The following is a 22,387-nucleotide window of genomic DNA, read 5'->3' as shown; positions in this document are numbered from 1 at the left end:
TTCCTCAAGTTTGCAGAAAAACGTGAAACAAAAACACATTGGAGGTTTCAAATTGCCTCCCAACTAAAAAACGATCCTCTGTGCAAGTGCAGAGACTGCATCTAGTTCTGTTGCAATCACTAGTGGCTGCATTGGAGCGCAGAAACCATAGCAGACCTGGGTGTGGCAGTGCACAGAAGCTGCACTTGCTTGGCAAGGAAGTAAGTGGGGGTTGATGGGACACCCCTCAGCAGTCTCACTGACCCACACTTATACCTTGAACTAACAGCCATTTCAAAAGAATGTAAAAACCAGATTCTTCATGTACACTCTCCCATCCTTCCACTCCCCCCCCCCACATTCTGCCCAAATAAAAGACTTTGTATGACTAGATTTCTTTATCCTTACAGCCTGGACATTTGCTGGGTTTTTTCCAACCTCCTTGTGCGTAATCAATACAAGCTGAAGGATGGAGGCGTCCGTTCCCAAGGAAGCCAAAGTGACAGCATATCAGCAAAAAAGTTTTTGGTATTGGATTCTCTGCTGGGCAAAAGTTGGCACTTCCACTCTATCAGCATGCCAAACCACAGCCTCCGCCATGGCTCCAGACAGCAGCTATGCAGCATCATGTCTGAAACAGAATGAAACATGTCATTGATCAAGTCGGCACCCAACCAATGATGGTATCCATCATTGCAACCGGGCATCTGACAGACTGATATATGGACAATGAGGGACAGCTCACCTGATAGATGGACCTGGACAGCTTTCCTGTCAGACAAAAGTCCTTTCAATAGGATAAGAAGTTTTGGTATATTCCACATCATTTGTAAACAGTTTCTGCTTATAATACGGGTAAATCGGTCTGCCCCAAAGGAGCAATTGCTCTGTCCTTCGTGAGCCTTCATGGATAAACTGGAAATATAGGGGAACTAGGGACCAAGCCTGTTGCATTCAGGAATACAACAGGTACTAGATTAGGGGGGTGGAATGGAAGAACTCTGTAGACAGACTCCCTCTCCCCCCAGAACCAGGAAATGCTGCAGGCAGCTGTTAAGGAACTCACCGTTAGGGACAGCTCTCATGAGGCAGGGATCTGCAGCCTCCGAGCCTCAGAGGGAAGTGGAAGGAGGAGGGGGGTGGTCAAGGGTGGGGGATGGAAGCAATTGGCTGGCCCCTGGACAGACAGGCAAGCTGGTTGGAGGAGGAGGCACTCAGGGGCAGGACAGCTGCCCTGAGTGGGTGTTAAGCTCTGAGTGGCACTTAAGCCATGAGACACGCTCGTCCTCCAAGGCCTTTCCAGAAATAGTAGAACAGATAGTTGCTGGAAAATTTCTCCTTGCACAGAAATAGAGTTTGATTGGCCTCTCCACTGAGCATACCATTAAAGGAAGTTCAGAGGTGAAGAACAGTCTTTGAGAGGGATCAGAAGTAACAAAGTATTAACATGATTATGTGGCCTTGTGTAGAGTAGAAGCTGTCTAATGCCTAGCAATAGATGTCATTTGTTGAGGCCAAGGTGCAAAGAGTAAGAATGGTTGTTGTTGTTGTTGTTGTTGTTGTTTTTGTTAGGTGAGAAGTCGTGTCCGACCCATCGCGACCCCATGGACAATGATTCTCCAGGCCTTCCTGTCCTCTACCATTCCCGGAGTCCATTTAAGTTTGCAGTAAGAATGGTAGAAATTCCTAACTCCACAGAAGTGGAAACAGAGCTTGAAGAAGGGTTTGCTGGCTGAGGGCTGAAAGTTCTTCATATATATGAGAAACCAGTGATCACAATTTTTGCATAGACTTCATGAAGATAAAAAAAAGCAAGAATGAACTAACAATTTACAGGTTTTAAGCTGTATTTTTATAATCCCTTTTTGCCTACCCAAAAGAGTCTCAGAGCATCTTATAATTGCCTGCCCTTCCTCTCCCCACAACAGACACCCTCTGAGAGAGCTCTAAGAGAACTGTGACTGGTTCAAGGTCACCCAGCTGGCTGCATGTGGAGGAGTGGGGAATCAGACCTGGTTCTCCAGATTAGAGGCCACTGCTTTTGACCATTACAGCAAGCTGGAAGACATTTTAGGCATGGATAAGCTTCTATGGTGTTTGAAGTTATCACAATTCAAGGCGGTGTATGAGTTAGCCAAGAATGTGTGTCCAGTGTCAAGTGGGAAAGTTCGCTATTGTTAGGAGATGATGTTAAAATAAGGGAAGTCAAGTTGGACCAGGGCTTTTTCTCAGAAGGAGTTCACTTTTGGGGTAAGATACTTGGATGACCTCATGTAGTTTCTTTCCTGTAATTATCTACGTAATAAAGATGGATGGCATAAGTTTCTGTTAAGTTAGTCAGTAAGAATCAATAGTAATGCTTTAATAAAAGCTTAGCATGGAAGCACTTATCCCTTAATGAAAGCTATGCTTTAATAAAAGTTTGCAATGGAAGTAGAGATTCTTCAGCAGCATTCACTTGGGGCCGATACCCAGAAGGAACCTAAAGTGTTACTGAGGCTAGGAGTTAAAAGACGGTAGTAAATCAGAAGCAAGTTTCTTGGGTTCATACCTATATATGAATGTAGACAAACTGGAGCATGTCCAGATGAGGGCAACAAAGATTGTGAAGGGTTTGGAGACCAAAATGTACGAGGAAAGGTTGGGGGAGCTTGGCCTGTTTAGCCTGGAGAGGAGATGACTGAGTGGGGATCTGATCACCATCTTCAAGTATTTAAAAGGCTGCCATATGGAGGATGGAGCAGAGTTGTTCTCTCTTGCCCCAGAGGGACGGACCAGAACGAATGGGATGAAATCAGTTCAAAAGAAATTCCATCTAAACATCTAGAAGAAGTTCCGGACAGTGAGAACGCTTTCTCAGTGGAACAGGCTTCCTCGGGAGGTGTTGGGTTCTCCATCCTTGGAGAGCTTTAAGCAGAGGCTGGAGAGCCATCTGACAGAGAGGCTGATTCTCTGAAGGTTCAAGGGGGTGGCAGGTGACAGTGGAGAAGCGATAGGGTTGGGAGTGTCCTGCATGGTGCAGGGGGTTGGACTAGATGACCCAGGAGTTCCAACTCTGTTATTCTATGATTCTAAATTCCATCTAAACATCCAGAAGAAGTTCCTGACAGAACGGTTTCTCAGTGGAACAGGCTTCCTCGGGAGGTGGTGGGTTCTCCATCTTTGGAAATGTTTAAACAGAGGCTGGAGAGCCATCTGACGGAGAGGCTGATTCTTGTGAAGGTTCAAGGGAGTGGGGGGTTACAGGGGATGAGCGATAGGATTGAGAGTGTCCTGCATAGTGCAAGGGGATGGACTAGATGACCCAGGAGGTCCCTTCCTACTCTATCATCCTTTGGGGATAGAGTCAGGAGTCGGTGGGATTCAGGACAGGGAGGGAATGGAGGAGGAGAGGCGTTGGGGTCAGGCACATAGTGTGGCCTAAGAAGCTGTATGAGAACACCCCACCCCCCAGGCAAACAGTGAAGGGGCAACACACATGGAGGATTGAGTGCACCATGTGAGGTGGGTGCAAAATGCACCACTGCTGCCTCGACAAGTGCCTTGCGCATGGTGAGTGCCTATATGTGCTTCCACTACCCCCACAGTCCAGCCAGGAACAAGGGCCAGAGCGAGTGAGCCAAATTCAGCCTCTCAGCCCAGGCAGCTGGACAAGTCGTGGCTACAAAGCAAAGGGGCTGGAAGTGCCGCAGGGCCAAGGGACCTCCGATGCCTGAGATTCTACCCCCCAAATGCTTCCCCCTTTCGCCTTACCAGTACCCTGCACCCTGTGTGTGTGGGAGGTTGCTGGTGTGCTCATCAGGCCTTCCACAGAGAGACCCAACCTCCAACTTGCCCAACCGCATTGGAAGACTAGGACAGGTGGGTGTGCATTGAGAATGCCGAAGTGGCCAGGTGGAGTGACGGAGGAGAGCGAGAGGCCAATCACCCTGCGGCTCTCTCTTTTAAAGCTGCTCTCGGTGGCCCAGCCCAAGCCTACCTTGGGCCCCAGCAGCTCCACCACGTTGCCTGCTCTTCCCCACCAGCGTCCCCTGCGGCTGCAAAGGCAGCCATGCATTCAGGTGTTGGCCGGACTTTTCCCCATGGGAACTGATCTCTGCAGTCTGGAGAGGAGCTGGAATTCCAGGGGATCCTCAGGTCCCACCTGGAGGCTGGCATCCCTGAGTCCCCCCTCCCAAGCAGCCATTTTCTTCAGGGGAACTGAGCTCTGCAGTCTGGAGATGAGACAGAATTCCAGGGGCTCTCCAGGTTCCCCTTGGGGACCTGCATCCATATGTTACAGTGGCCCTAGAGCAGGGGTAGTCAAACTGCGGCCCTCCAGATGTCCATGGACTTCAATTCCCTGGAGCCCCTGCCAGCATTCGCTGGCATGGGCTCCTGGGAATTGTAGTCCATGGACATCTGGAGGGCCGCAGTTTGACTACCCCTGCCCTAGAGAATGGCAACTCCTCTGGACTGGGCGTGTGAACAACCACAAATGCAACAGATCCGCAGCCGTTAACGTGGATGCAATAGACGCGGGTCAACATGCTAAGAGTTGTGTGTGTGTGTGTTTTAAACCACTTTGTACGCATATGACTGTTCTTGTTCGGTATTCACTTAAGCTACTGGTGACAGATCACACTGAAGTGAAAAGTCAAAGCCCCAAGGAACACCCCCCCCGTAGGCCGCCCGGAACGTAAATCTTTAAAACAGATGAGTGAACATGAAGTAGCTTTAATCGTCAAAGTAGCTTTAATCGTCAGAACTTGCACCGGTTAGGTTCCGTAAATCCTTACAGAGTGACAATTAACAGTTAGCCTTGCAAGAATTCAAACAGCCAAACAAACGGTCCCAACCGGTACAAGTTCTGATGATTAAAGCTACTTCATGTTCACTCATCTGTTTTGAAGATTTACGTTCCGGGCTGCCTGCAAGCCTTCCTTGGGACTTTGTCCGTGATTTATCGGGTACTCCCCTTTTTGTGTGTCTAGATCATGCTGAAGTGACAGATAATTGTGTGTGTGTGTGTGAGAGAGAGAGACTGTGCCCTCTGCATATAATAACAACATGAACGTTATTTTTTGCTCACCTTTCCCAGCTGGCTCAGGGTGAATAAGGACAAGAGGCATACAAGTAATTAACTTACATAGAATCACAGAATCATAGAGTTGGAAGGGGCCATACAGGCCATCTAGTCCCACCCCCTGCTCAACGCAGGATCAGCCCTAAGCATCCTAAAGCATCCAAGAAAAGTGTGTATCCAACCTTTGCTTGAAGACTGCCAGTGATAAACAGTTTTTAAAAAATGCTTTAAATTAACATGTATGACTTAATTTATTCTGATAAACCACCTCCTTTAAAACCTTCTGTTGGGCAGTTGGGGTTTTATACTGTTGTTTTATGCTGTTGGGGTTTTATTGCTGTTTTAGGGTCAGGGATGCCAGCCTCCAGGTGGGGCCTGGGGATCCCCCAGAATTCCAGCTCCTCTCCAGACTGCAGAGATCAGTTCCCCTGGAGAAAAGGGCTGCTTGGGTGGGGGGACTCTGTGGCCTTGGACCCCACTGAGGGTCAGGGATGCCAGCCTCCAGGTGGGGCCTGGGGATCCCCTGGAATTCCAGCTCATCTCCAGACAGCAGAGATCAGTTCCCCTGGAGAAAAGGGCTGCTTTGGAGGGGGGACTCTAAGGTATTATGTATCAATGAGGCCCCTCATCTCCCCAAACCCTCCCTTCCCAAGTCTCTACTCACAAATATCCAAGTATTTCCCAACTCACTGGTTGCAACCTTAGTAATTTGAACATTTCAGTGGGCAGCCTTCTGGGTCAGCAGGAGAACTAGATCCGAGTCCAGGAGCACTTTAGAAACCAGCAAGATTTTTCTGGGTGTAAACTTTCAAAAAATGAAAGTCTCCAAAAAGAGTATGGAAGCATAGAATCATGGGAGTGGAAGGGGCCATAAGGGCCACTTAATGCAGGAACAGCCTAAAGCAGGGGTAGTCAAACTGCGGCCCTCCAGATGTCCATGGACTACAATTCCCAGAAGCCCCTGCCAGCATTTGGGAATTGTAATCCATGGTCATCTGGAGGGCCGCAGTTTGACTACCCCTGGCCTAAAGCATCTTTAGCCAAGAGAATCTTCAGTTGGTGCGTGGACAACACACACTCTACCTATTGGCCCTCACTGGGGGACATGCCCCCAATGGGGAGTGGGCACTCTCCCAATGAGAACCAAACAAAGGTCTTCCCGTCTTCCTCCTCTTCCTCCTCACTGCCCCTTCCGGGAACCTGGGAGGAGTAAGAGCCGGCTGCAGGTAAGCTGGGTAGCAGGTCAACAAATTAAATAAATAAAAATTGTAATCGTGGGAGCCAGCAGCCAAGCTTGTTATGGGACAGAAAGAAAATGCTTTGGAGTTTTTCTATCTTGGGTGCAGTAGTCTATTAGCACCCACAATAGCTGTACTGTGCTTTTCCTAAGGCAATGGTTCCCCCCCCCCCCATCAGAGAACTGCAGGCACTGAGCAAAGGAAGAACGTATAATATACAACTTGTTTTTACGGGCATGATGGAATCCTATTCAGACTAAGTCATTGCCGACGAGGCCCATATAGCAGACGTGGATCCCCCCCCTCCCCTTTTAATGGGATCTAAAAAAGAAACAATTGCATTTCCATCATGGGAGGCCCTCAAGGTGGTTAACTGGCTGCTTTTCTAAATGCTCCGTTCTGTTTCACATGAGCAGGTGTTCCAAGCTCCAGAGGGATAATTACCAGTTCTGTCACTTTGCGCTGGGCTTTGGAGAGAGGCAATTGCTGGAAGTGCTTGTAAAATGGCTTCCATTATTCCACAATGTGGAGGAGTCAAGTCCTATTTGACTATAGGGCCAGTCAGGAAGGGCTATTTATTTATTGATATGGCAGAGTTACAGCATACCATAATACATATACAATGGGTAGTACACAGTGGATGTGCAAGCTGACTGGGCAATCCCTCTTTTACCATTGAGAAACCCCTGAAACGTTCTTCAGGCGTCGAAAATCCCCAGAAGTGGCACAATGGCACAGAATATGGTTGGGAAGCAGAGCTGTGGACATGCCCACCCAGGGCTCCTCCCCTTCCCACCCTGTCCAGGACCATCATTGGTCATTTGGGGAGGGGAGGGGGTCATCATGACTATATATGGACATGTAGCCCAATAAATGTTGAACAAATGTTAAAAATTTAAATTTAACTAAGAAGAAGAAGAAGAAGAAGAGCTGGTTCTTATATGCTGCTTTTCTCTACCTGAAGGAGTCTCAAAACGGCTTCTAATTGCCTTCCCTTTCCTCTTCCCATGACAGACACCCTGTGAGGGAGGTGAGGCTGAGGGAGCCCTGATATCACTGAAGAAGAAGAAGAGTTGGTTCTTAGATGCTGCTTTTCTCTACCCAAAGGAGTCTCAAAGCGGCCTACAATTGCCTTCCCTTTCCTCTCCCCACAACAGACACCCTGTGAGGTGGGTGAGGCTGAGAGAGCCCTGATATTCCTGCTCAGTCAGAACAGTTTTATCAGTGCTGTGGCGAGCCCAAGGTCACCCAGCTGGCTGCATGTGGGGGAGCGCAGAATCGAACCTGGCATGCCAGATTAGAAATCCGCACTCCTAACCACTACACCAAACTAACTCCCACCCATTCAGGGAACCCTTCTAGGGCCACCAAGAAAACCTAGGGTTTGCTATAAATAGAAAAATCTAACATTTCATTACACTCAGTCACAGCTGGGGTGCAATTCTTGTTCACCAGCTAGGTGTAGCGGCTAGAAGTGCGGACTTGAAATCTGATGAGCTGAGTTTGATTCCCCGCCCCTCCTCCACATGCAGCCAGCTGGGTGACCTTGGGCTCATCACAGCACTGATAAAGCTGTTCTGACCGAGTAGGAATATCAGGGCTCACTCAGCCTCACCCACCTCACAGGGTGTCTGTTGTGGGGAGAGGAAGGGAAGGCGACTGTAAGCCACTTTGAGCCTCCTTCGGGTAGAGAAAAGCTGCATCTAAGAACCAACTCTTCTTCTTCTTCAGTGATATCAGGGCTCTCTCAGCCTCCCCTTCCTCACAGGGTGTCTAGTTGTGGGGAGAGGAAAGGGAAGGAGAATGGAAGCCGCTTTGAGCCTCCTTCGGGTAGAGAAAAGCTGCATCTAAGAACCAACTCTTCTTCTTCTTCAGTAATATCAGGGCTCCTCAGCCTCACCTCCCTCACAGGGTGTCTGTTGTGGGGAGAGGAAGGGAAGGCGAATGGAAGCCGCTTTGGGACTCCTTTGGGTATGATTCTCTCACAGTTTATATGGTCCCCGTGTGCTTCAGCCATGAGCCTCTATGACCTGCAGGCAGTTATCTCTTCGATCACGGAAGAGAGGAGAAAGGGAAACAAAACTACGAGGGCAAGCTATTTTGCGGCTGTCGTTTGGGGGAAATAAAGGGAAAAGGGGATTAAAACAAATGGTTCTGTCATTTCATCTCTTAGGTTTTGCTCCTGTGACAAAAGTTCCTGCCTTTTCAACTCTGAGATTGACGGGGGAACTGGGGAGAGTGTCTATTTTTAAAACGTTCAGCTTCAAAATTTCAATGGGTTCTCAGAGAGGAACAGCCTGTCTTATTATCCTGGAGACCTTCTGAGAGATCCTGCTACATTCCCATTGATTGCTTTAATGTAGTTGTTTTCAGTCGCTGGGTCACGGCTGTGAAGTCCTAGGTCATGTCTAGAAGGCTCTCCCGAAATGGAGATGTTTTTGCTGCATTTCAGAAGGGGCCATACAGGCCATCTAGTCCAACCCCCTGCTCAACACAGGATCAGCCCAAAGCATCCTAAAGCATCCAAGAAAAGTGTGTATCCAACCTTTGCTTGAAGACTGCCAGTGAGGGGGAGCTCACCATCTCCTTAGGCAGCCTATTCCACTGCTGAACGACTCTGACTGAGAAAAACTTTTTCCTGATATGTAGCCTATATCGTTGTACTTGAAGTTTAAACCCATTACTGCGTGTCCTCTCCTCTGCAGCCAGCAGAAACAGCATCCTGCCCTCCTCCAAGTGACAACCTTTCAAATCATAGAATCATAGAGTTGGAAGGGGCCATACAGGCCATTTAGTTTTTAGAGAGAGGAGAAAATAAAGTGCATTTTTACTGATCAATTGGTGGGCATTCTGGGCATCTCAGGTGGGGAGGACAAACTATTGATGGCATTTCCAGACCTCATAGGCCTGGTGGATCAGCTCTGTCTTACAGGCCCTGCAGAAATGTCTATGGTCCCGCAGGGTCCCTGACCTCGTTAGGCAGAGCGTTCCACCATTCCGGGACCTGGGCTGAAAAAGTTCTCGCCCTGGTTGAGCCACTCCCTTGGGACTGGGGACCTTCGCAAATTTTGCTCAATAGATCTTAGACTTCTGGGGATGGTGAGACATACTCTTCTTTAAAAAAAAACCCTCTTGCATTCAGAGTTTACTCCAGATACCTTTTGGTACATTCGGAACAAATGCTTGTTTTTTAGGTCACAAGGAAGTCACTTAGTGGCTTTGAGGCCCTCATGAGATTGTCATCAAACGAGGGCCATACATCTTTTGAATACGTGCCCCAGTGAAACAGGGCCTGGCAAACATTAGCACAATGCAAGCGACTATGAGCCTGCGCATTACGCCGGGATTTGTTGCACGCCCGCCGGGATCTGAAGGGGACTAAGACGGAAAGAGCTTTTATGGCATTTCCATAATCGCCTGTCAACTCCGAACCAATCTCTGCTTATTTATTCTATAATTATCTCCCGGTGACATGACTGATGAAGGGAAAATGCGATAAGTTCTCCCGCTATTGCGGTGCGATCCGCCGGACCGTCCTAGAGAGGCATCCGTGTTTAGAAAGAAAACGAGGGAGGAGGGAGGGGAGAAAGAAAGCAATTTCCGGCTGGAAGAGTTGAGAACATAATTTTGTAGGATTTTTCCCCCTGGTGCATTCAAATATAGTTAGACTGTATTTCTGTGCTAGGGGAAAGTTCCTCTGCTTTGTCACCTAGGGATGCCAACTCCAGGTAGGGGAATCCTTGGAGATTGAGAGTGGAGCCTGGGGAGGGCAAGGTTTGGGGAGGGAAGAGACCTCAGTGGGGTATACTACCATCCAGTCCACTCTCCAAAGGGGTTACTTCTCCAGGGGAAGGATCTCAGTACAGTCGTTGGGCACAGACTCATGAGATTCACCTGGCCTCGACCAGGGCCAGGGTCTTTTTGGCCCGGGACCCTGCCTGGTGGAATGAGCTCCCAGAAGAGTTAAGGGCCCTGATGAAATGAAGTAGGTTCCATGGGGTCTGCAAGATGGAGCTTTTCCGCTAGGCATTTGGTTGAGGCAAGTTGGCTACATCATTGCCCTGAAGTCATATCAGCAATCTAGGGGTGGGGGTGGGTGGGTGGGTTTTAGGGTAAGGTGACCAGATTGTCCCACTTATGAAACTTTTTGTTGCTCCATATAGACCAAATTTTTAATCAAGAACCCCCCCCCCCCCCCCCCGGTCAATGGTGTCCCACTTTACCAATGTTAAAATCTGGTCACCTTATCTTAGGGTATTGTTTTACTGCTATTTGATCTGTTGTTTGCTGTCACAAGCTGGCAGGCAGGGAGCTGAGGCCTAAAAATGTGTTCCACAACGGAACAAGCCATTCTGGAGAAGTTCCCTTGGCTGTTAATTGATCCGCCTCTACCAAAAACCATAGAGTTTCCTGACCCTTGTGAGGTTTCATCTCCTGAGACTGCAAGAAATTGGGTCCATTTTTTTTTTAAGTCTGTATATGTAGCACAGAGAAAATATGATTTTCCCCCTTGCACGAAAAGCCAAAGGGGGAAGAAGAAGAAGAAGAGAAATATGGACTTCAATGCAACAATGGCACTGCTGGTGATTGTAGTATCAAAAACGTCATATCTTTATGCGCTCTAATAAAATCTCGGCGATAATTCTCTCCCCCTGGTCCCTGTGTGCATGCAAACCTTGGCTTCAGGTCTGTCCTCGCAGTCACCTTTGAAAGGAGGGGGTGCATGCACACACACACACACACACACACACACACACACACACACACACACACACACACACACACAAAATTATAGCTGCCTTTCGTATCTCCTTGGAGAGGCATAAAGGTTATGGTGCCTCTGGGCTTATCATACTAGTAGATTTAGAGACATGCGCGGGACACCATGTGTGGGTTTGCAAGTGGCTGGGAAGAACACGCCAGAGGCCAACAGGAGGGGAACTATTGATCTCATTGTGGGCTTTGGATGCAATGAATATGCAGAAGACGAATGGTCCCCTGAGTTCTGACGGTGTACATCTTAAGGAGAGCTGTGGGCGCTCATGTGCAGAGCCGAAAAAAATGGAATTCTATCCAATGTTACTGAATCCAGTCAAATCTACTCTTGGATCTCATTTCTAGCGCACAATTTGTCATTGCCCAGGCCTTGCCTCTTCAGGATGTTTGCATCATAGAATCAGAGAATCATATAGTTGGAAGGGGCCATACAGGCCATCTAGTCCAACCCCCTGCTCAACGCAGGATCAGCCCAAAGCATCCTAAAACATCCTAAAACTATGAAGGAAGCATAAATGGTGCATGTGCTGGTAAGACAGAGAGAGCCAACATGCGCATGGGAAAACAGCCTGCAAAGAAAAAGAGCTGGTTTTTCTACCCGCTTTTCACTGCCCTAAGGAGTCTCCAAGCGGCCTACAATCTCCTTCCCTTCCTCTCCTCACAACAGGCACCCTGCGAGGTTGGTGGGGCTGAGAGAGCTCCAATAGGACTGCCTTTTCTACTGCTCCAGACAGACCAACATGGCCACCCAGCATGATTTAAGAACTGAGCAGTGATTCCCAAAAGCTCCTCCCCTGCCACACATTTTGTTCTTCTTTCAGGTGCTCCTGGACTCTGGCCCTTTTCTCCTGCTCCAGACAGGCTAAAATGGCCGCCATCTTGCTCTATCTCAGTAGTTGCCAAACTTGTTTTGGCTGCTGCCCCCTTGGCTCCCAGGCCACATGCCTAGTGCCTCCCCATCAACATACGAAGACACACCTCTTTCCTGGTGTTAGGTCTACCGCAAATTCAGAACGCAATGTGTTGCCTACACTTCTTTTTCAGTTGTTGTGTGGCAGCCATGTTTTAGCCTGGGGGGAAAACTGTTCTTTGTAAAATCTTTTGTAAGAGCCGCTTGGGGAAGGGTTGCCAACCCTGGGTTAAGAAATTCCTGGAGATCTGGGATGGAGCCTGGGCAGGACACAGTCTGAGGAGGGGCAGGGGTTCATCAGGAACATGATCTCACCAAGCCCACCTTCTGAAGATGTCATTTACTTCAGGAAGCTAAGCAGGGTTGGCCCCGGTCAGCACTGGGATGGGCGACCACCGAGGAAGTACCGGATTGCTGTACACAGAGGCAGGCCGTGGCAAGACACCTTGGAACATCTTTTGCTAGGAAAATGCAGCCACAACACCCAAAGTCCTCGCTTCCCCCTGGATCTTTCCATCCCCCCCCCAGAGGGCATACCACCCACATTGGGAACCCCTACTCTATCTGAAGAAATGAGCAGTGACTCCCCAAAGACCCCCACATACACACACGCACACACACACATATTTTGTTTATCTTTAAGGTGCTTCCGGATTCTTGCTTTTTTCTACTGGGAAAGGGAATAATGCTATGAAAGGTGACGGCAATACAACATTTTCTGGAAAAGACGGATGCAAGGAACAGGTGAAACCAGTAGGTAAACTGGCAAATAAGTATTAGGTTTTATGGATTGATTCTGGAATCTTACCAGGGAGCTTCTGAGAGGTAGGTAGTTGGGGAGGGGGGAACCCCAAAGAAACTCCTTCTTGGCCTCTGAGTCCCCCCTCTCTGGTATTCCTGCAAGTTCTGGCATCCCAAGGATTGTATCTCACATCTTCTTAGTATCTGCAGGGCAAGAGGCTCACAGTCCGGTCCCGATGTCCTGAGCAAAAAAGAGAAAGGATAAGGCCCCCGAACGTATTGATTTTGAGCAGAAAAACAGCTGGCTATTTTTACTACTCAATCCAGTGCGGCGGAAGGTCACCCGCATTAGAATAATCATTAAGTGGAGAGAGAGACAGAGGAAGAAAGTGCCAAGCTCTATCAGATGAAGTGCTGAAAAACTGTAACTGTTTTTTTTATTTGTGTTTTGCTGTTAATTGCAGCTATGTTTTATACATATACTTGAATGCTGAAAGGGGTAGTATAGAAATCCAATTATCCTTAACACTATTTCGCTCCCTTATATATTTGGGAAACAGCCTCCTGGGAGGAGACTGTCCGGGGCCCTGTCTGTCCAGGTCCACCCTGATTGGCCCTCTCCCTCCAGCTCCCACCCTCCCTCCTTGCCTGCTAGAAGCCTTGTGGCTGCGGCCTCCATTGTCGCCCACGAGGAGAGAGGCAGCGACAGGGCTTGGCGGCCCGCAGGTACCCTCCTGCTGGGAGGGAGCCCATTTTTAAAATGGGCTTTGATACTAGAAAATAAAAATAAAAATAAATAAGATATAAAGCTGAATATAGACTTCACGGGCAGATAAAAAGATAGTTTGGTTGGTAGGTAGGTATGTAGGTATGTAGGTAGGTAGGAAGGAAGGAAGGAAGGAAGGAAAGAAGGAAGGAAGGAAGGAAGGAAAGAAGGAAGGAAGGAAGGAAGGAAGGAAGGAAGGAAGGAAGGAAGGAAGGAAAGGGAAGACAGTATGGGGTTTTCATGAAAACTGAGGGCCATTTCGCACGGGGATCTTTGTTGCAAATTGGTCACTGAATGAAAAATCGCCATTTAAAATAGTGGAATTCATCGTTTTGCATACCTGGCTTTGTAGTGGAATCAGTTGCGTTTTTTAGCGTTTCCCACAGGCTTCCGGTCTCGGCAGAAATCGCTAGAAAGGAAGCGCTATTGCCAAGCTCGTCCCGCCCCTGGCCGTCAAGCAGCCAATGGGCAGCCGTTAGCATGCTCCCAAACAGCCCCTTTCCCTTTAAGAAAGGTTTTTTTTAAAAAAAACACACCCATTGTAACGAATCTGAGTAGATTCGTTGCAATGGAGAGACCCATCCAGCTGCCTGGGGTGTTTGAGCTGTAGTTTGATTGTTTGATCGTTAACACGCTGGCTCCGTTTGATTGTTTGATCGTTAACACGCTGGCTCCGAGTGAGAAAAAAAAAATCCCCCCCCTCTCACGGCCCGATTTTCGGCTGAATGGAATGTGTGAAACTGAAGGTCACTTAGTGACTGAAGGGGAGGGACTGAAGCCGGGGAAGCCTCTGTTTGAGCTGTCATTTGAACGTGGCCATGCTGCCTCCGAGTGGGAAAAAAAAATCCCCCCTCCCCCCCCCCCCACGGGCGCGATTTTCAGCCGAAACAGTGTGAAAAATGAAGGGAAAATACATCAGCAAACGGGCTTCTGCGGGCTTCTTGTGCTTAGTGACTAAACTGCTCTGAGGAGGGACTGCAGCCTGGGAAGCCTCACTGGCTAAACCGAGGCGGGCCGGTGCGTTTATCCCCGCTCGCTCGGGGAAAAAAAAATGGCGATCGCTTCGCCGGAAGTTTGGAGGACAGGCTCAGGAGGAGGGACTTTGAAGAACCCACAACAATGGTAACGCACAGGTCTTTAGCGCTACTGTTGCAGATTGGTTGCAGGAGTGTATCGCTATCCGGAGGGTGAATCCACTTTTCTGGATTCCCCTGAAAGCGCCACAACGAAGCGCTTTTGGCGGGTCGGTTTCAGGATTGTTGCAGATTGTCTACGACGTCGTGGGTTATGGCAAATTAGTAGCGTTTCCAATTAGCAACCATTGTGCTATTTTGAAGCCGTGCGAAATGGCCCTGAGGTTTCATGAAACCCTGAGGTTTCTTAAGGGTCCTGGAAGGGTTTCTTGAATGGGAGTAAACTCAGTTTCAATTAAATTAATTTTATTAAACATTTATTGGGTGATGTGACCTTATATAGTCATGTCGACTTGCCCTCCCCCTCCCAAAATGCCCAATGATGGGCCTGGAGGGGGTGAGAAGAGGAGGGGCCTCGGGTGGGCATGTCCACATCTTTGCTTCCCTACCATATTCTGTACCACATCTGGGTTTTTTCAAAACCTGAAGAATGTTTCAGAGCTTCTCAATGATAAAAATGTTGAGAAAGGCTGTTATAGAAGCTGGCAGGAGGCGGGACCCAGAAAGTAATATGGGGTGCGGGGTGGGGGAGTTGAGATGTCCTCACACATCCTTGCAGATTCAACAGGATTCTGCTTCTGTAGCAATTGGGGTGGGATGGGGTGGGGGAAGCTGCCATGGAGTATCAACGCTTGGCCCCTGCTTTGATGTTGCTCTCCTTGAGGAATCTGATGGTTATCCTTCCAATGAAAAATGGACACAACTCAAGGGGAAAAACAAAACAGCATCGCCCACAACACACCCATCTTTCACAGGGAGGAAACAACTTCAGCAACAACCGCTCAACATCTTCCATTGTCACTGATAAAGCAGGCAAAAAAATCTCGGCTGAGAATCTGAAACTGTGAATTCGCTGTGATCACGATGCAGCTCAGAGGGCAGCTCTGCATACTGAAGCAGCTGGAGAAATCCTGGCTTGGGATTCTCGTGAGCTTGAAGGCCGTTTGGGGCGTTCGGAAGAAAAAGCCACCATAGAACCATAGAGGTGGGAGGCGGGAGATTCACAGCTACCTTCCCCACGCCCCCTCCCCCCCCCAGTAACTGCTGCTCTGTGCCTGGAGGACGGAAATCCCCCCCTCCAGGATCCCTGACCAGTTTCACCTGGAGGAAAATTTCTTCCTGATCCCAGAACTGTACCTCTTCAGGTTAAAGAGGGAGGATTCATATTTCAACTCTCTGCCATGGATAAAACCATTGCACACAGGAAAGAAGCTTTAAAAGGGGTGGAGGGAAGTTTTCAGTCTATTATAGGAATAGGCAACAAATAGGGCAACAAGGTGACGGGTTTGGAGAGCAAGACGTAGGAGGAAAGGTTGGGGGAGCTTGGTCTGTTTAGCCTGGAGAGGAGACGACTGAGAGGGGATCTGAGAATCATCTTCAAGTATTTAAAAGGCTGCCATATGGAGGATGGAGCAGAGTTGTTCTCTCTTGCCCCAGAGGGATAGACCAGAACCAATGGGATGAAATTAATGCAAAAGAAATTCCATCTAAACATCTGGAAGAAGTTCCTGACAGTCAGAGCAGTTTCTCAGTGGAACAGGCTTCCCCAGGAGGTAGTGGGTTCTCCACCTCTGGAGATTTTTAAACAGAGCTTGGATTGCCAGGAGCCCCTGCCCCATGGACATCTGAAGTTTGGCCACCCCCACCACATGGCTTTTCAAGGCAAAAGACTAACAGAGGTGGTTTGCCCTTGTCTGCCTCTCTCTAGCAACCCTGAATTTCTTGGGTGGTCACCCATCCAAATACCAGTCAAGGCCTACCCCTGCATGACTTCTGAGATTTGGCCAGACTGGGCCATCCAGGTCAGGGCTCTTTACCCCTGTAGGTGACTTGTTAGAGAACCTAGAACCCTCAAGAAGAAGCAGAACCTCAAAGGTGACAACCAGATGCACAAATTGCAGAGGTTAGCAGTTCCTTCTGCACTGGATGAAGCCGTGAGACTATTTTTTTTTTCCAGGCTCAAAGGAAGAGGAGGAACCTGCAGGGACTTCCGTTCCCTCTTTCGACAGAGCCTAGCGGGCGAGATGAATGGATGCGATCATAAAGTCATCATTTCCGAGGAACAGTTTCCATTTTTATTGGCAAGTGACTTCTCCTAGGCCGATAAACACAGCGGACACCTGAAATCGTCTCCGACCATTAAACACGTAGTAAAGTTTAATATGTTGAAAATGAGTTTTAAATTGATTAAAGTTTTATGAACAAGGCATGCTTCATAATAATTATATCTCTCCGAGTCGCCTGTTGTGGCTGGGTTTTTTTTTTTTGAAAAAGCTAACCCCCCCCCCCGATTTATCCTTGATGAAAAATTAACCTAGCTCCTCACGTTTCCCGCACCCCACGTTGTGCCGCATACCTTTGATAGGTTGGCTTGATTGCTGTCAATTTGTTTCTTTAATGTAAGCAATTAAATGGCTGATAGCTTTTGCTAGCTTTCAATTATCTCCCAGCCTAACAATAGCAGCAGCTGCAACCAATTTTCATGCACCAAATTGCAGAAAGGTGGGTCTTGGTGAAGGAAAGCTGGGGCACGGGATGGAGATGAGCAACGACAGGAGAAACAACTCTGAGAACCAAGAAATTCTACTATGACATAAATAGCAGCATTTACTATGAGTGTTCATACTCCCCTGGCTTAATTTTAATTCAGTGCTCATCATCATCAATCCAGGCAAGACTGGCCAGGGATTCTGGTTTTGGAGAGGGAGGGAGGGAGGTGCAGGCATGGAATTGGGATCACTGTGTTGGGCAGGTACTTGTGAATTTCCTGCATTTGGCAGGGGGTTGGACTAGATGACCCTGGTGGTCCCTTCCAACTCTGATTCTATGATTCACGGGGCATTTCCGCACATCAGAAAAAATAGCATTACGCCAGCTGAATGCTGTAGTGCTAAACATTATCACGCCTCCAAGCCGCTCCTCACCTTTTTGCTGTGTCGCTTTCATCTGCCGCCTTTTTGCGCTTCTCACCCTCCACATTGGTTGCTGGAAATGGCGGAAGAGAGCAATGTGCTTTATACATGACTCTCTTCCACCTGTAATCAATCCAGGCATCCAATCCCCTTTCTCCATGCTTTAAAGGTCCCTCTATGCCCGCTAATTTTAAAAAAATCTTCATAGTTCTCTGTTTAAATGACCATATGCATATCACATTTAAAAATTATTCTCGTTCCTGATTGAGGGGGGGATTATAGAGGCATGTTTAGTGTTGCAACTTTGCGAAAAATTTATTTCTGGCATCATCTGCATGCTTGTCTGCCTATTTGTTGCTCCAGTAAGTTAGCCATTTTTAAAAAGTAATTCCCATCCCTGGGAACAAGGGAGAGGAAGGTGGATGTGAGGGCGGGATAAGGCAGGTGCCTTTAGTGTGTTTGAGCCTCCATACCTTCCCTCTGCTGGTTGCCTGCTGGTTGCTCTCCTGTAGCTTGCGCTAAATAGGTTGGGGAATCCCCTTTATGCAATTCCCAAACTCACGCTATAAAATGGTGGATGTAGCTGGCCAGTTACTGCCCAGATGCTGGATATTGGCGATGTTATATGAAGGGGCCGGAATATAACAACTACATAAGGTAAGCATTTCACTACATTTAACGGGTGCGGAATTGCCCACAGTCATTGACCAATAGATACAAAAAGCAATATGTGTGTGTGTGTGTGTGTGTGTGTGGATTAAAATCAGGTCAATCCTCTACATGAAAATATTGAAAGCTTTCAAAACGTTAGTAGAAGAAGAAGCAGGAAGTCTCCTGTTGGGCCAATCAGGACATTGGAGAACATGATATGAAAAATATAAGGAAATTCCCATTCTAACTATGCTAATTACACATCGCCTCTGATGCCCCCTGCAGGACATTCTTCATGTTTCTGAATCATGCACAATACACATCTTGCAAATTCCAACACACCTTTCACATCAGTGCACCATAATGAGGAATCGCTTAGTATGAATTATCTCCACTTCGGTCTCCTACAGCGCTTCCTTGCAGAGACCCAGATATCTGGTTTGGCGTCACTTGGAGTCCTGTGTTCAGTTTTGGGCACCCCAGTTGAAGAGGGATGAAGTCAAACTGGAGCATGTCCAGAGGAGGGCAACAAAGATGGTGAGGGGTTTGCAGACCAAGATGTATGAGGAAAGATTAGGGCAGCTTGGTCTGTTTAGCTTGGAGAGGAGATGACTTAGAGGAGATTTGATAAATGCTAGAGGTCCCATTGCAGTCCTTGTTAAAGGGCTAACAGTGCCACTCTAAGCTTATCCCATTCCAAGATGACTCCAGTCAAAGGTCACAGAACTCCGCTTAAGTTGGCCCTGCAAGTGACCAATGGTTATTCCCTTCCTTCTTTCCTCCCCTCCTTCCTTGCTAGCTTTGCAGTTCAATAATTTTTGCAAACGTGTCTTTCGCCATTGCTCAAGAAGACTAAGCTAGTTCCGTAACTTCATCTGGGGAAGGCATCTGACAACCTCATCTTGCTGAACTGCTTTCAGCTGCCTTGGGTGGAACTGAGTGGTTGAGTACTTAGGGCAGCGATGCTAGGGAGACAAACTGCATTACCGGTGGCAGTTCAGATAATATTTGCACGGTGATGGATTGTGTGGCACCTTGAAGCTACAATCTACATAATCTTCTGTGGAAAATGCCGACATCAACAATAGATGCATGATTCAATGGAGCAGTTTTCTGGACTGCCTTATTTTTTCGCCCGTCTTGATCTGTTCGTCATCTTATCACTTTTTTTGGCTGTTCCCAAGTCAGGAAGGACAGAAGTTTGTGCTTTCCTAGAACTCAGGTTGTCCAGTGGAGAACTCTAAATTGGCCATTGGAATATGTTACGCAAATTAAGAACGTTAATCAACACGTGTTGGTGGAAATGCCCAGATATAGCATTCTAGAGTTGCAAAATAGGCTTGCGGTGTGGTGGCCTCGTTTTTAATAGACCTGGCTTTGCACAGCAGCAGTGACAGAGGTGGTTTCTTAGGCCTAGCCTCCACCCCTGGGTGCTGAGGGGTGGGATGGAGATTAGAAGGGGTTCGAGCCTGTCTATATCTCTCACTTCTTCCTTGGTATCGTCTCCTCCCATCTAATTAGATGTTACTTCTGGCCTCAACCATAGTCCTGGCAGAGCAACCCTGTCTTGCAAGCCTTGGAGAACCACCTGAGGTCCAGCTAGGCTCTGAAGTCATCTGGCAGAGAATCCCTCCATGCTGGGGCCAGGGCCAAAAAGGCCGGGGCTCTAGTTGAGGTCTGTTTGATCTCCTTAGGGCCAGGGACCCTTAACAGGCTTTTCTGCTTCAACTTTTCCTAGCATTATTGTCTTTTCCAGGGCTTCCAGGCACAGAAAATCGCTTTGGGGTGACTTTTAAGTTGGGTAGGAAGGACAAAAGTCAGAGCGGGAGCTGGGAGAAGTGCAGTTAGTGTCTACATTGGCTTAGCAATTTGTTGTTAGGTGCGAAGTCATGTCCACCCCATCGCGACCCCATGGACAATGATCCTCCAGGCCTTCCTGTCCTCTCCCATTCCCCAGAGTCCATTTAAGTTTGCACCGACTGCTTCAGTGACTCCATCCAGCCGCCTCATTCTCTGTCGTCCCCTTCTTCTTTTGCCCTCGATCGCTCCCAGCATGAGGCTCTTCTCCAGGGAGTCCTTCCTTCTCATGAGGTGGCCAAAGTATTTGAGTTTCATCTTCAGGATCTGGCCTTCTAAGGAGCAGTCAGGGCTGATCTCCTCTAGGAATAATATCACATAATCTTCACAGACTCAGTGCGTGACTTTTAGATGGGTTTCTGACATTCTCATGCTGCCAACGTGATCCCTGATTAGCTGGGAAGCAGACTTTGTTCAGCAAGCAAACAAACAGAGAAGACATTCTAAGCAGCTGCTGCGGAGGGAGCCAAAACACACCCGGTCCTGTTGAAAGAGAAGGTTGGCCTCCCCTGACACGATATTTGTACAGACAGCGTTCTCTTCCAAACATTCCCGGCCTCCGCACTCATTATTCCATTAGCAGATCACAAAACGAAGCTGCCGTTAAAACACACGACTGTCAAGGCCGTTTGAATTGCGCCGGGATGAATGTTTGCAAATCTCCGAACGTCATAAATACTTCCAATCTTTCCCCATTCAAAAAGTGAAATGTGAAATTTCACATGTGAAATGAAAACAGGCTCTCACTCGTGCCAAATCCAGTTAGTCTGATTGGCATCTCTTGATTGCTTTGGCTTTGTTGTCATGCTTCAAGTATGAAAAAAGATTCTCACCAGTTATCTAAAACTTGGAGACGTTGGCTGTTGAATCTTAATAGTCAGCTGTCAAATACTCAAGAAATCTAAATATTCAGAGAATGCATGGTGAAATTTTTCACATCGAAATTTGCAGCGCTATGCATCGATACATTTTATGCTATCCTCCCTCCTCTCTCTCTTCTCATCTCTCTTTTTCAAGGAACAATGACTTTAACCTCTTTTCACTCCCTTGAGGACCCCATTTGGGCAGAAGGGGTGGCAAACAAATATTTTAAATCAATCAAAACGCTTGGTTTCCATCTCTATTTGTTTACTCCATATATTTCCCACCTTTTCTGCCAATGGGGACCCAAAGCAGCTTATGCCGTTCTCCTCTCCTCCATCTTATCCTCACAACAACCCTTTGAGGTAGGTCATGCCAGCAGTGTGTGACTGGCCCAAAGTCATCCAAGCCAGCTTCCATTATGGCAAAGGAGGGATTTGAACCTGGGTCTCCCATGCCATACCATTACACCACGCTGGCTCTCACCTTGCCTCTAGGCCAGGATTTTTCAACTTTTTGACCACATCCGGAAGACCTTTCTAACAGGTAGAGCGGTTTCTCAGTGGGATAGGCTTCCTCAGGAGGTGGTGGGTTCTCCATCTTTGGAGATTTTTAAGCAGAGTCTGGAGAGTCATCTGACAGGGAGGCTGATTCTGTGAAGGCTCAAGGGGGTGGCAGGTGACAGTGGAGGAGCGATAGGTTTGTGGGTGTCCTGCATGCTGTGGGGGGTTGGACTAGATGACCCATGAGGTCCCTTCCAACTCTAGGATTCTATGACTCTATGAGGTACCACTGAAATATTTTTCAGACTCTGAAGTACCAGGAAGTGATATCAGCTGACCTCCCTGTCATGCCCCTGGAAGTAATAAAAATCCAAATAAATAAATAAATAAATAAATAAATAAATAGATGGATGGATGGATGGATGGATGGATGGATGGATGGATGGATGGATGGATGGATGGATGGATGGATGGATGGATGGATAGATAGATAGATAGATAGATAGATAGATAGATAGATAAGTGAGAGGAGCCTCAGGTGGCAATGGTTAAATAACTGGGTCCTTCCCCTTCCCCCATCATCCCCTGCCATCATTGGTTACTTTGGAGGGGGTGGTCATCCTGCCCAAGTAAGGGTTGAAATTTGTTTTAAAAATTTAAATATTTTTATTTCCTTTTCGCTTGGAGCCAGAAATGACAGGCACGGGGTGGGAGGTCTCCTCCCAGTTGCCATTTTGAACACCCCCCCCTCACTGTAATACTATTGACCATGGCTGGGAAATCCTGCTTTAGACCAGCCTTTCTCAATATATATATATATTTACTGTTGAGAACCCCCTGAAATATTCTTAAGGCTTCACGAAACCCCCTGAAGTGGTGTGATCCTGCAAAATATGGTTGGGAAGCAGAGCTGTGTACCCCCCACCCCAACCTGG

The 22,387-nt window shown here is 47.8% G+C and overlaps 1 long non-coding RNA gene across 1 annotated transcript; it reads right to left on the bottom strand.

Moving 5' to 3' along the window:
• LOC143844143 (uncharacterized) lies at positions 1-17,677 on the bottom strand. The gene is made up of 3 exons (XR_013233829.1): positions 17,593-17,677; positions 12,777-12,950; positions 1-610 (listed from the first exon to the last, which is right to left on the bottom strand). It is a non-coding gene; the product is annotated as an uncharacterized LOC143844143 (long non-coding RNA).
• Between the last annotated feature and the right edge of the window lie 4,710 nt (positions 17,678-22,387).

The sequence above is a fragment of the Paroedura picta genome, chromosome 9 (assembly GCF_049243985.1).
Source record: "Paroedura picta isolate Pp20150507F chromosome 9, Ppicta_v3.0, whole genome shotgun sequence".
In the NCBI taxonomy this organism is placed as follows: domain Eukaryota; kingdom Metazoa; phylum Chordata; class Lepidosauria; order Squamata; family Gekkonidae; genus Paroedura; species Paroedura picta.
The sequence above is the reverse complement of the archived record's forward strand: the minus strand, read 5'-3'. Positions and strand labels throughout refer to the sequence as shown.